The sequence below is a fragment of the Tupaia chinensis genome, unplaced genomic scaffold (genome assembly GCF_000334495.1).
Source record: "Tupaia chinensis unplaced genomic scaffold, TupChi_1.0 Scaffold000318_1, whole genome shotgun sequence".
Classification (NCBI taxonomy): domain Eukaryota; kingdom Metazoa; phylum Chordata; class Mammalia; order Scandentia; family Tupaiidae; genus Tupaia; species Tupaia belangeri.
In genome coordinates this window covers 1,175,676-1,189,009 of record NW_006159811.1, presented here as the reverse complement: position 1 = coordinate 1,189,009, position 13,334 = coordinate 1,175,676, and the positions used below count along the sequence as shown (strand labels likewise).

Genomic DNA, 13,334 nt, shown 5'->3' with positions numbered 1-13,334 from the left:
GGGAATGCTCCACTTACTTAACTTAAAAAACCCAATAAAAAAAAAAAAAAAAAAAAAAAAAAAGAAGGGAGGGAGGGAGGGATGCAATGGAAGATTCATAGGAGATCAAGATTTATGAAAACTCAATAATCAGGATAAAGAAAGTGGTTAGAATAGCTCTTTAATTAAAGGTTTACATCCCTTCTTTTATTTGGATTGTTTAATAAAGATAAAGAGATACCCAGTCCCTTCTTTCCAGCAGGAAAATGCTCACCAGCTCCTGATTATGGTTATGAAGTGATATCCACGGCTCTGGATGGGCATGATTCTAGTTTTCCAGGCCCGAAATGCTCCTGGAGGATGGGGAAGCCCCAGATCACTCCTTTCTACACAGCTGCCTACCTTGTGAGTTGGCAGGGTGGTGTGACACCAGTCATCGCTTCATGGGTTTTAAAACCACCCTCATCCAGGGTCTGGTACAGCAGGTAATGGAGAAAGCCCACAAAACCCTCTTCTTAGACAAAGAAAAAAGAACTTTTCCAGGGAAGTGCAGGAACACATCTTAGGGTTGGGCCTAAGGAGAGGAGGGCAAATCTATTTGAATCCAAAAGAAGCAAAAAAACAAAAATTAAGTAGGGTCCATTACTTCTTATAATTGACGCTAGATTCTATCTGCTGATTTGACCTGCTACTTGGAGTGGCCAAAGGTTTCACTTAGCCTTTGGAAACAACCTGCTTGGGAAGCACTTCCTAGGGAAATGGGAATTAGTAACAGCAAAGATGACGGGGATGAAATATCGCCAACAGTTCTGCCAAGTACTCAACACGACTCTCTTATTAATACCTCACAGCAACTCTGTGAAGTAGACACTATCCTTACCGCCAATTTGCTAAGAATACAAGGGCCTACAGAGGTTTAATATCTGGCTTGGGGTCACTCCACTAGTAAGTGGTGGAGTCCAAGGTCTTAGATTGTTATCACCACCTACTACTAGACTTTATTATCCTTTATGACTCACACCACTTACAAAACCTCTCAATTAACTATACTGCTTAGATGATGCTCTAATTAATTAAATCTAAATGGCTTTGCTATCGATCTTTACTGATCATCTTTCTAAAAAATCTATCCTACCTCCATCAAGCCAACATACTGAGCACAGTTATGCTTTTTGCTGGTGACCGAAGGTCTTCTGTTGAGAATCATTAGTCATCTTCCCTGGGATGTCTTCCTCATGTATTTCTTTTTTTTAAGAATTATTTTATTTAACTTTATTTATTTATTTATTTAAATTTGACTAGAGAGGGACAGAGCAAGAGAGAGAGTGAGAGTGAGAGAAAGAGAGAGGGAGGGACAGAAAGCGAGAAAGCAAGCCACCAGGTCCAGAACTAGAACTGTGGTCGGCCATGTGGGAGTCCAGCACCCTTAACCACCATTGCCACCTGTGGGCCCCTCTCATGTAATTCTTGTTTTGGGGGACAAATTTTTGCTATAGGGCATGTGCACTCACCAGAAAGACAGAGAGAGACAGAGAGACAGAAAGCGAGAAATCACCCCTGAGGGGGGATGGCCACGCTGGAATCTCTTCTCCTCCATTCTTCTCTTAGGATCTTGGGCATGCACGCACACACACCCGGCGTGAGTTTAAACCACCAGGTCCGGGATTTGAATGGCGGTCAACTACATGGGAGTCCAGTGATGTAGACATTACACTACCTGCTAGTCCCCCCATGTAATTCTTATCCATCTTTCTAGAACCAATTTCACTGGCTAATCTAGGGGTGTTTCCCTCACCACACAGTTCATGCTAGTTTTGTTTTTGCTTTTTGTAAAACAATTGCCCAAATCTCAGATTTTTTTAACTTGTTAGAGTAAACCTAGGATCTTTCAGAATCAGACGTATGGATATTGGGCTGGCTTTGTAATGTATAAAGCAACTTGAATTCTGTGTCATAGAATTTCCCTTCCTGTGTGTTTTTTTGTGACAGTGGGCCACGAGAGACATTTTTACATGCTATCTTGAGGTGAAAGTGAAACATTCTTTTGGAATGAGTTTAGACATACAGGGCCATTTTGTTTTGCCCCCAGAAGGGCAGGACAGGGGTTTCTGCAGTTCTCACATCTGGCTTATCTGCTAGCCCCTCTAGCGTGGGCGGCTGCTGACCCTGCCCTGCTCCCCTGCCTGGCTTCTCCTTCAGCTTCCCTGACTGCTGGGTCTGGGGTGTGCTTAGTTCCCTCTTTGCAGGACACCCACATCAGCAAGGTGGGAGGCAGTGAGGACTGACCTGGTTCCAGTGTCCTCATGGGTCTGTCATGCCCTGAGTTCCTGCATGAGCTGTGGGACTCAGTATCCCTCTGTTCTCCTCCCATGCCTCCTCTGCAGTCACCCACCCTTCTCAACTGTCTGCTCAGGGGACTTCAAACTGGACATCAGCTTACATAGACCACTGAACTGGCTCTACAACTATGCAGGTTCATAATCCCTGAAACCAATCATGTGTGTGTGTGTGTGTGTATGTGCATAAATTTACACACACCTAGGGCTGGCAGGTGGCGTGGTGGTTAAAGGCGCTGGACTTCCACATGGTCAACTGCGGTTCAAGTCCTAGACCTGGTGGCTTGCTTTCTCACTTTCTCTCTCGCTCTCTCTCTTGCTCTGTCCCTCTCTGGTCAAATTTAAATAAATAAATAAATAAAGTTAAATAAAATAATTCTTTAAAAAAATTTACACACACACACACACATACACACACATGGCTGACCTTGAACAACACAACTTTGAACTGTGTGGGTCCATACATAGGCAGATTTTCTTTTTAATAAATGTATTTAAAAATATTTTTGGAGTGCTTGAAAAGTCGCACAGTTGAGAGAAGGGTAAATAGACATTAAAGATGCCATGTTAAGTCACAACTGCAGGACATGCACTGTGGCACACCCTGTGTGACTGTAAACACTTCGTAGCCATCTCCTATTGCTACTGCAGTGAGCTCAAATGTGGCCAGTGGCGAGACCAGCAGTTAGCGTAATGGCTATGTCGCTGGACTCCCATGTAGTTGACTGCAGTTCGCGTCCCAGACCCGGTGGCTTAAAACTCACGCCGGGCGCATGTGCGTGCGTGCCCAAGATTCCGAGAGGAGAATGGAGGAGAAGGGATTGTGGCATGGCCATCCCCCCTGAGGGATGATTTCTCGCTTTCTGTCTCTCTCTCTCTGTCTGGCAAGCGCACGTGCCTTATAGCAAAAACCTCTCTCTCAAAAACAAAACAAAAAAAAAAATGTGGCCAGGGGCGACTTAAAACACCACGTGACGTGACGCCAATCCTCTCGGTGAGCAGTACCCCTTTCCCTTCTGTAGCAATTGGCTGATCTTCTCCCGGTCCTTGCGTAGTTTTCATCACACAATGCTGAAAAGCTGAATCACACCAGGCCCCCAAAAGAAGTTCCACTAGTGATGCTGGAAGGACTCCCAAGCACCAAAGAGAAGGTACAGTTTTACAAGGAAAAGCTGAACAGCTTGATGCGTGCTGCTGATTGGGATCTGCAGCTGCAGTGACTGCTGTCTCAGTGAGCTATTACTAGTTAAGTTCTGGGGGACGCAGAAGTTACACACAGGGCCAGCTGGTGATGGGGTGCTTAAGACAGCTGAATCCCACCTGGCTGACAGCTTGGTTTGAGTCCCAGACCTGGAGGCTTGAAACACACGTTGGGCAAAAGTACACCCATGTCCCAATTCCCAAGAGAAGAATGGAGAAGGGACTGTGGCATGGCCATCCCCCTGGGGGGTACTTTCTCAGTTTTTCTTTCTTTCTTACTCTGGTGAGTGCACATGCCTATAACAAATTACAAAAAAAAAAAAAAAAAAAAAAAAAAAAAAAAAGTTATATGCAGACTTTTGACTACATGTGGGGTTGGCACCCCTATTCCCTGGACTGCTCAAGGATCAACTGTATATGCATTTGTGCTTCTCTCTTTGAATCTTGACTAACACAGACAGATCCTTCAAGCTTTGAAGGATTGAAAGCTTGAGTCCAATGAAAACATTACCTTCAGAGGGTAAGGTCTCATTCTGATCATTTATTCATACACAAAAGAGAAGTTCAAGAAAAAAAAGTAAGGAAGAAAAAGAAAGGGTAAGAAGAGAGTGAAAAGAGGTCATGGGAGCAAAAAAACTAAAAGCAATTCGTGATCATGTAATATATGTCGACTTCGTGCCAGGCACTACGCCTGGTGCTGGAAATATACAGATCAGTAATAACTGTAGACTTCATCATCTGTGGGAGAGGAGGACGCATAAAGAATAACTATAATAGAATAAGTGCTATATAATTGGCATGAATAAAGTACCATGGAAACGTGGAGAAGGAAGTCATTAACTTTGTCTGAGAGGACCAGGGAGGGCTCTGCAGATGAGGTAGCAGGGATGCTAGGCTGTGAAGGAGGAGTAGGTACTCCATGGTGCAGGGTTCTCAAACCTTAGCACGGATCTGGGGGGCCCTGAGAGCTTGTTTTTTTCCTTATTTTTATTTTTTTTTTTGGCTAGAGGGTGTGTGCATTTGCCAGAGAGACAGAAGGAGGGGAGAGAGAGAGAGAGAGAGAACAAAACCACCCCCAATGTAATCAAACTGCAATCCTTTTTCCCCCATCTGTCTTCCCAGTTGGGATTTTGGAAATGCATGCACCCCACTCACCCAGCTTGTTTTTTCAAGCTGTTGGGACCAGGATTTGAAGGGTCACTATCAGTCATGTTGGATCTGGCTCCCAATGCACAGCACTTAACCACTGCACTACAGGGCCAGCCACTGAGACTCTGTGTTTCCAACATGCTCTCAAGTGATGCTGATGCTCCTGGCCTGGGGACCAAACTTGGAGAATCACAGCTCTAGTGAAGGAATGCAGGAGTCAGGGGGTAGGCAGCCCAAATGAGCCAGAGGCAAATGGAGACAGGCATAAAAAGCCATTTATGGTACCAGCAGTTGGCATAATGGTTACGTTGCTGGACTCCCATGGAGTCAACTGCAGTTCAAGTCTTGGACCTGGCAGCTTAAACTCATGCCAGGCGCATGTGTGTGCATGCCCAAGATCCCGAGAGGAGAATGAAGAAGGAATTGCAGTGTGGCCATCTCCCCCTGTGGATGATCTGTTCCTTCTGTCTCTCTGTTTCTCTCTGTCTTTCTGGTGAGTGCATGTGCCCTATAGCAAAAAACCTCTTAATAAATAAATAAATAAAATATTTTAAATTTTACAATTTACAATTCTTTTCCTCCTCCCACAGCCCTCTCTCTTATTCTCCTCTCTCTTACTATTTCTACTTATTTTCCTTTGCCTTCTTTGCCCACCATCTTGGATGAACAAATTTTATGGTGTCTTTGGGGCATGGATGTGGGGATGTTCAGAAAGCAGGAGATGATCTGTGTCTGGAATTCAGGCAGATGGTCAGGCTGGACACACTGACCAGGGAGTGTGAGCACAGTGCGATAGAGGGAGATAGTACCCGAGGGGGTATGCAAAGAGAGGGGAAGGGAAGAGGAAGGGAGCAGAGAGCTAGCAGGGCTAAAGACCAGGACCAAGGAACACTAGGAATGGGAGGACCAAGAGGACGCTGTAAGGAAAGTGAGTAACAATCAGAGAGACCAGAGAAGAACAAGGGTTTTGTTATAGGAGCCAAGGAAGAGTTTCCAGAAGGAAGGATAAGTGGCTAAGCGGTCTGCCAATTCATAGATGTGATGGCCTTTAACAGAGCAGTTTCTAAGGAATTGTGGAAACAGAGTCTGTCTACAATGATGTTGGGTGAGAGGAGCAGATGAGGGGGAAGTGGATCACTTTCAAGGGAAGCTTGGCTATGAAAGGGGAGATGTGCATTCAGAAGTACAAGGAGACCTAGAGAGAAGTTTGGGAGCCAGCAGGTGTCATGGTGGTCAAGGCATTGGACTCCTACATGGCCAACTGTGGTTCAAGTCCCAGACCGGGCAGCTTGAAAATCATGCCAGGCATGTATGTGCATGCGTGCCCAGGATTCCAGGAGATGAATGGAGGGGAAGGGATTATGGCATGGCCATTCCCCCGGGGGGGTGATTTCTTACTTTCCTTCTCATCATCTTTCTCTGGTTAGTATGCCCTATGACAAAAAAACAAACAAACAAACAAACAAAACAACAACAACAACAAAAAACTAAAAAAAAGAGAAAGAGAAAGAAGCTTGCTTCTCAAAACATAAAGATTCAAACAAATTTGAGACCAGCAATTGGCATAGCAGTTACATCGCTGGACTCCCACATGGGTGACCACAGTTTGAATCCTGAATCCAGTGGCTTCAAACTCACACTGGGTGCACGTGCATACATGCCCAAGATCCCAGGAGAAGAACAAAGGAGAAGGGACTGCACATAGTCATTACCATATTACCCATAAGGAGTAATTTCTCACTTTGTCTCTGTCTCTCTGGTGAGCGCACACACCCTACAGCAAAAATCTCTCCCCAAACAAAAATAAATAAAAAAGATTCAAGCAAATTGTATGGCCAATAAAAAAGAACTGAGAGGTTGAAACTATAGAGAGAAGGAAGGAGTATGTAAAGTTTATTTTGGTCCACAAACATTTTGAAATCCATACACTTTTTTCATAATATACATTTTCCATGAAGTTTTTGAAGACCCCCTACTTGATATACATATACATTTATATGTGTATTGCATATACACAAATATATATCTGTAAGTTATAAGTAATAGTAATGTAGAATAATTCTTCTCTATAATCATGCAAATTCTGTTTCATCAGGTAGAAGTTCGACTGATTCCCTATTCTTTCGTCCTCCCACAAAATAGCCACTTTTGCTTCTATTTGCACATTCATTTCAATATTTTTCATTTATAAATGTATTCATTTTTCAAATTCTCTTTTGAACTGGCTATAACATCTGCCTGGTTCCCTCATTGATTAATGAATACAGTGAAGTCTTGAAAACATGCTCATTTTTATATCTCTGTGAGAGCCATAAACTTATCTTTTTCTGAAAATTATCCTTTATCAGTTGCAAACATTTATGGAAAAGTTCATTTTAATGCTAAATAAATTATGCTAGAATATGGAAAAATATAAGAAGTTATTCAAATTCTTTTGAAGATAGATTATTTCTGATGCCAAAAACTGATGAGGTGCTCGCTTCGGCAGCACGTATACTAAAATTGGAATGATACAGGGATTAGCATGGCCCTTGCGCTTAAGGATGACACAAAAATTCATCAAGTATTCCATATTTAAAAAACAAAAAAACTTACGGGCATATCACTAAAAAAAGAAAAAAAGAGAAAAAGAAAACTATATACTGATTTTATTTCTGAATAAAAATAAAGTATCAACTCGCATAGTTTTGAACAGATGTGGTTTTATAGTCTTTCCTTTTTTCTTTTTTTAATAGAACCAGTTTATGCTTTGAAGAATAAGAAATAAGAAAAGGGAACTAGCAGTTAGCGTAATGGCTATGTCGCTGGACTCCCACGTAGTCGACCGCGGTTCACGTTCCGGACCCGGTGGCTTAAAACTCATGCCGGGCGCGTGTGCGTGCATGCCCAAGATCCTGAGAGGAGACTGGAGGAGAAGGGATTGAGGCGTGGCCATCCCCCCTGGGGGGTGATTTCTTGCTTTCTGTCTCTATGTCTCTCTCTGTCTGTCTGGCGAGTGCACACGCCCTATAGCAAAAATCTCTCCAAAAAAAAAGAAACTAAGAAAAAACATGAATTATTAGGTCTAGGTCTTTGGAGAGGTCTATTTGCCTGTTTATGCACTGCTTCAGAAAGAGCTCTTTTGGCTCCATCTTCTCAATATGGATTGATCTACCTGATGAGGTAGCTCCCTACAACATGCCGGTAAGAACTTTGGTAATTTAAAAATGACCAGAATATAAGGAGTATTTAGCCAAATTTGTGAAAACAAGGGAGATTTCCGTTCAAAGCACATTAAGCCTCTCAGTTTGTTAAAGGCACAGAAATGTTACTTAACCAATTACACAATGTAAGTTAGGAAAAAAGTTGTCTATCAGTACAAGTTTTTTGCTTTCATGCTGGAGCACGTGCACAGGTATGTGTGAGAAAGAAAAACACGCATACATGTTCTCCACAGGGTCTGGTCATGCCGCGACCTCCCTCTTCCAGTCCTCTAGCCTGTAGGACCATTTGTGTACGAGCTGGTATGTTTCAGGCTGATCAGGTCAAGGATTTGAACCATGGACTGTACATGGGATCTGTCTTCTCTTGAGAAGTGTATTACCACTGTGCCACAGGGCTGACCTGCACAGATTTTAACGCCAGCATGTCAGGTTTGTTTTAGAAGAGATTACCATCTCGAATCTTCACATTATTAAATGCAGTTACATATTCAAAACTAAAGTTGGGGCTTTTTCCTAAACCCCTTTGAAACCTTGGTTTTGGCAACTATAATTTTGCTAGGTAAGCTACTTTTTAGAACTAAAACTCACATTTGGTGAGAGAGTGCTATTCCAGGGGATACAATTTAGAATATACAGAGACTGAGCCACTACAACTGAGTGGAGTTATTTTAAAAGGGCAAGAGTGAGGGGCCAGTGGGTAGCATAGTGGTAAAGGTGCTGGACTCCTACATGGCCACCTGCAGGTGACTTTCAGACCTGGCAGCCTGAAACTCATGCCAAGCGCATGAGTGCACGCCCAAAATCCCAAGAGAAGAATGGAAGAGAAGGGATTGTGGTGTGGCCATCTCCCCAGGGGGTAACTTCTCGCTTTCTGACTGTTTCTCTAGTGAGCACACACACACTATAACAAAACTCTCTCAAATACGTAAATAAATAAATAAAATAAAAGGGTGAGTGTGGGTTAGCAGTTTTACCTAATGTATGTGCTTTTAAAAAAATATATATATAAAGACCTTAATATGCCACCCTTTGAGTTACAATTGAGACAATTAGGACCACGGGGAAGAGGACAGAACTGGAGTGGAATGAGTTAAGAGGGATTCAATGGCGGGAGGTCTACAGATTTGACCAGAGAGAGACAGAGAGAAGGGGAGGGATAGTGTGAGAACAAGCCTCCAGGTCCAAGACTTGACCCATAGTCGGCCATGTGGGAGTCCAGCGTCTTTAACCACCAAACCACCTCCCAGCCCCTGTACGTGCTTTTTTAAAAAAGAAAATATCACTTATGTAATAAAAAGGCATTGAGTAAGATTCTATATACATTCCATATCTATCTACCTAAATTCTTCAAGTTTGCTATAAGGTATGTTCACTTGCCAGAGAGGGAAAATGAGAAATCAAACCCCGGGGGTATGGCCATGCCACAGCGCCTTCTCCCATTCTCCTCTCAGGATTGTGGGCACACGTGCAGATGCACCCTGCAGGTGTTCAAGCTGGAAGTCAAGACTCCAACTGGGCAGTCATGGAGGATCCAACAGCCTTCGCTTTCACGTCACCTGCTGGCCATATATATCTCAGCTTTAAGACTGGGAGTAAAAGGCTATTTCCTTGACAGAATTTTTTGAAAGGTATATCTAAAATCAATAGCCAATACCATTCTAACCATGAAGCCATAATAGAAGCATTCTCTTTAAAATCAGGAGCCTGTTAAGGGTGGACTCTAAGCATTTATTTAGCAATGCTCTAGAAGATGTGGACATACCGCTGTGACATATAAACTAGAAATACTGGGTGGTCAGAGAAGCCATGATGCATCTTTGTGTAGAAAAGCATAGGAAATTATGTCGTGACTTTCCTGACAACCCAGTAGCAGGTATAACTTTTTTTTTTTTTTTGGAGAGTTTTTTCTCTATAGGGCACGTGCGCTCGCCAGACAGAGAGAGACATAGAGACAGAAAGCGAGAAATCACCCCCCAGGGGGGATGGTCACGCTGCAATCCCTTCTCCTCCATTCTCCTCTCGGGATCTTGGGCACGCACACACACGTACCCGGCGTGAGTTTTAAGCCACCAGGTCCGGGACGTGAACCGCAGTTGACTACATGGGAGTCCAGCGACATAGCCATTACGCCAGCTGCTGGTTCCCACAGGTATAACATTTTAAAGGAGGCAAAAATCACTTGCTCTGAGGTGATGGGCTTGTTTATTAGCTATATCCCCCATCTCACACCTGCAAAAGGTTTAAGTGAAAGCCTATTAGATTTAAAGAGCGAGCCAGTGGCTGAATACAAAACAAACATCTAAAGATCAATAGCTTTTCTATGTACTAGCAATAACAATGACAAGATATAATAGAGAAAAGAACCCATTCACCATGTGCGAGATGTAACATACAGGAGAAAACTTCGCTAAAGGATAAAAAGTCGTTCTAGATAAATGAAGAGGCAGTACAAAGTTGCCAATTCCATGCAATTTGCTTTATAGCGCTGCTGTCTGAGTGCGACCAAGGGATTACTGCCTCAAAATTACCTAGGATGCTTCTTAGGATGCTGATTTCTGGGCTTCAGACTAGTTCACAGAATCAGAAGGGGGAAGAGCAGGTTTTCAAGAAATACGTCTTTAGTAGTAGTAGTAGTAGTAGTAGTAGTAGTATCTTACCAGAGGGCATGTGCACTTGCCTGAGAGAGAGAGACAGAGACAGAAAGAGAGGGAAAGGGAGAAAGTACCCTCCAACGGGGTGTGCTCACACCACAATTCCGTCTCCATTTCTCTGTCCTGTTGGGGCTCTGGCCATGCACACACATAGGCCCAGTGTGTCTCTTAAGTGGCTGGGGCTGATTTTAACCACTTGGTCAGCCATATAGGATCTGACTTCCTTAACCACTATGCCATGGGGCTGGCCCACAACGTGTCTTCTTACCAAGATCCCTAGGAAATTCTGATATACATAAACAAGGCGGCTGTGTGAAGACAGAGGTGGAGACGGGAGTTATGCTGCTGCAAGCTAGGGCAGGCCTGGAGCTACCAACAGCTGGAAGCAGAAAGCAAAGTGTCTTATTTTAAGGGAGCATGGTCCGGCTGACAACTTGGCTCTGGATTTCTGGCCTCCAGAACTGTGAGAGAATATGTTTCTGCTGTTTCAAGTCACCGACTTTGGGCTTGTTGGGGCAGCCATTGGAAACGAATGCAGGAAGGAAACAATCAGAGCTATGAACAGAGGTTTATATGTAAAGATGTTGATCTCTGCATGATTTACTTTTTATTTCCTTCATGAGAAAGTGAAATACAGAGACAGAGACAGACCCCCAACAGGATCTTCACACTACAGGATCTTCACACTCCGGCCACCCAGTCTTGTCTAGCCCAGATCACAGACGCATGCACACTGCCAGCATGCTCAGAGAGGCCCTGTGAACCCAGGACCTTTCCCATGAGGGTTGAGTTGTGTCATAGCTGTGCCACTGCCTAGCCCCAGCATTATTATTGTTTTTAAAATTTTAAATTTAAATTTATTTTATTTAACTTTATTTATTTACTTATATTTTTATTTGATCAGTGAGAGAGAGAGAGAGAGAAAGTGAGAAAGCAAGCTGCTAGGTCCTAGATTCAAACTGTGGTCGGCCACGTGGAAGTCCAGTGGCCTTAACCAGCATGCCACCTGCGGGCCCCACCTGCATTATTTCTAACAGCACAAAACCAGGAAAAATTTAACAATGAAATAATAGAGTAAGGGTTGAGTTATAATGTACCCATAATATATAGCCATTAAAATATATCTTAAAGAATTCCCAGTGCCATATGAAAATGTTTATGGTATATGAATGCAGAAAATTCAGCTTACAAAAGTGTATGTACAATGTGATCCCAAAATGTAACTATATATAATACACATAAGTTATTGTCCTGATGAGTAACATAGGTAAAAAATAATCTCATAGAAAAGAACACAGAAAAAAATAGCACTGATAGAAAAATCAACATTATACTAATAGAAAAATAATGGAAGACCTAAGAGAATTTATCCTAGAATATGTACAGTTACCATTATCAACATAAAATAATATATGAATGAGTCAAAGAGAAGTCTTAGGATCAACTCAACAGAGAAGGAAAAGGAGTTTGATAAAATTTAGTGTTCACCCCTTAGAAAATATTTAGGAAAACTAGGAATAGAAGGATTTTATAATGAGTACCTCTCTCAAACCATAGGCCAGTATCATTCTTCGGTGTGAAAGGTGAGCTTTCCTATTGAACAAAACTACATGGAATGAATAGGTACTATTGCCATGATTATCAATATTTTCTGCAGCTTTTACTGATTCAATAAGAGAAGAGACAGAAATAAGAAACTGAATAGAAACAATTATTATCTGCAACAATAAGACCAGAGAATTGATTAAAATATTATTGGAATTAATGAGTGTTTACCTAGAGAGTTGGGTAAAAGATGAAAATCCAGGCAGCTTTGAATTATACAGATAAAAAATGGAAATACAATTGATTCACAACAGTAACAAAATCCATAAAATATCTAGGACTATCTGTAATAAGAAATGTAAGTGAGTAAGTGCCACAGAACTCCACTGAGACACAACAACTTGAATAAATGTTCCTGGAGGGCAAATTAGAATACCTTGAAGAAAGTCACAGTTTCCAAATCAATTTAGAGACATCACAGAAGTCAATGACAATAAAAAAAAAACATTTCAAGGGGATTAATTTGGAATTTGATAGTATTTCTAATGTTCATCTGGAATAACTAACTGCTGAAATATACACCTACCTATAAACTGTGTGGTCTCTTTTTAAGATCTACTTGATAATCTTGAAAAAAAAAGAGTTTTATTTGGTGATTCAAGAACAAGTCATTCAATGTCTCCACCTGTTCTTTTCGTTAGCACTTCATTACTTGGGACACGTCAAGACTGAGGGTGTTTTTCTTAAGAGATTTTTGTTTTCCTTCCCCTCAGAGTATTATTTTCCTTTGCAACTTATTCCTTTTTATCCTGGCTAATTTCCTCTAGGGAAATGCAAATCTCTGCAAAGCTTTGTGGTTATTCAAAGGAAGTACCCTCTGAAACTTTTTTTTTTTCTTGAGAGAGAGATTTTTGTTATAGAATGTGTATGTTCACCAGAGAGACAGAAAGTGAAAAACTATCCCCAAGGGGGATGGCCACCCTGCAAACCAGGGACCAGCAGTTGGCGTAATGGCTACATCATTCTCCTTTTGGGATTTTGGGTGCACACACACACAAACACACACACACACACACACACACACACACACAATGCCCAGAGTGATTTTCAAGCTGCTGGGTCCAGGATTAGAACCGTGGTCGACCAGAACCTTAACCACTACGCTACCTGCTGATCCCCCTGAAACCTTTTTATTTACATATTGAACTATATTCTTTTTATTTTGGAGAGGTTTTTGCTATAGGGCGCGTGCACTCGCCAGAAAGACAGAG

The 13,334-nt window shown here is 42.3% G+C and overlaps 1 protein-coding gene, 1 non-coding gene and 1 pseudogene across 6 annotated transcripts in view; 2 read left to right on the top strand and 1 right to left on the bottom strand.

The window, feature by feature from the left end:
- The window catches only part of TMEM150C (transmembrane protein 150C), a 79,244-nt gene that overhangs the window by 42,018 nt on the left and 23,892 nt on the right, over positions 1-13,334 (bottom strand). The window lies entirely within an intron of this gene.
- LOC114008312 (U6 spliceosomal RNA) lies at positions 7,137-7,242 on the top strand. The gene has a single exon (XR_003549871.1). It is a non-coding gene; the product is annotated as a U6 spliceosomal RNA (small nuclear RNA).
- LOC102469139 (EKC/KEOPS complex subunit GON7 pseudogene) overlaps positions 7,842-13,334 on the top strand; it is an 8,025-nt pseudogene continuing 2,532 nt past the window's right edge.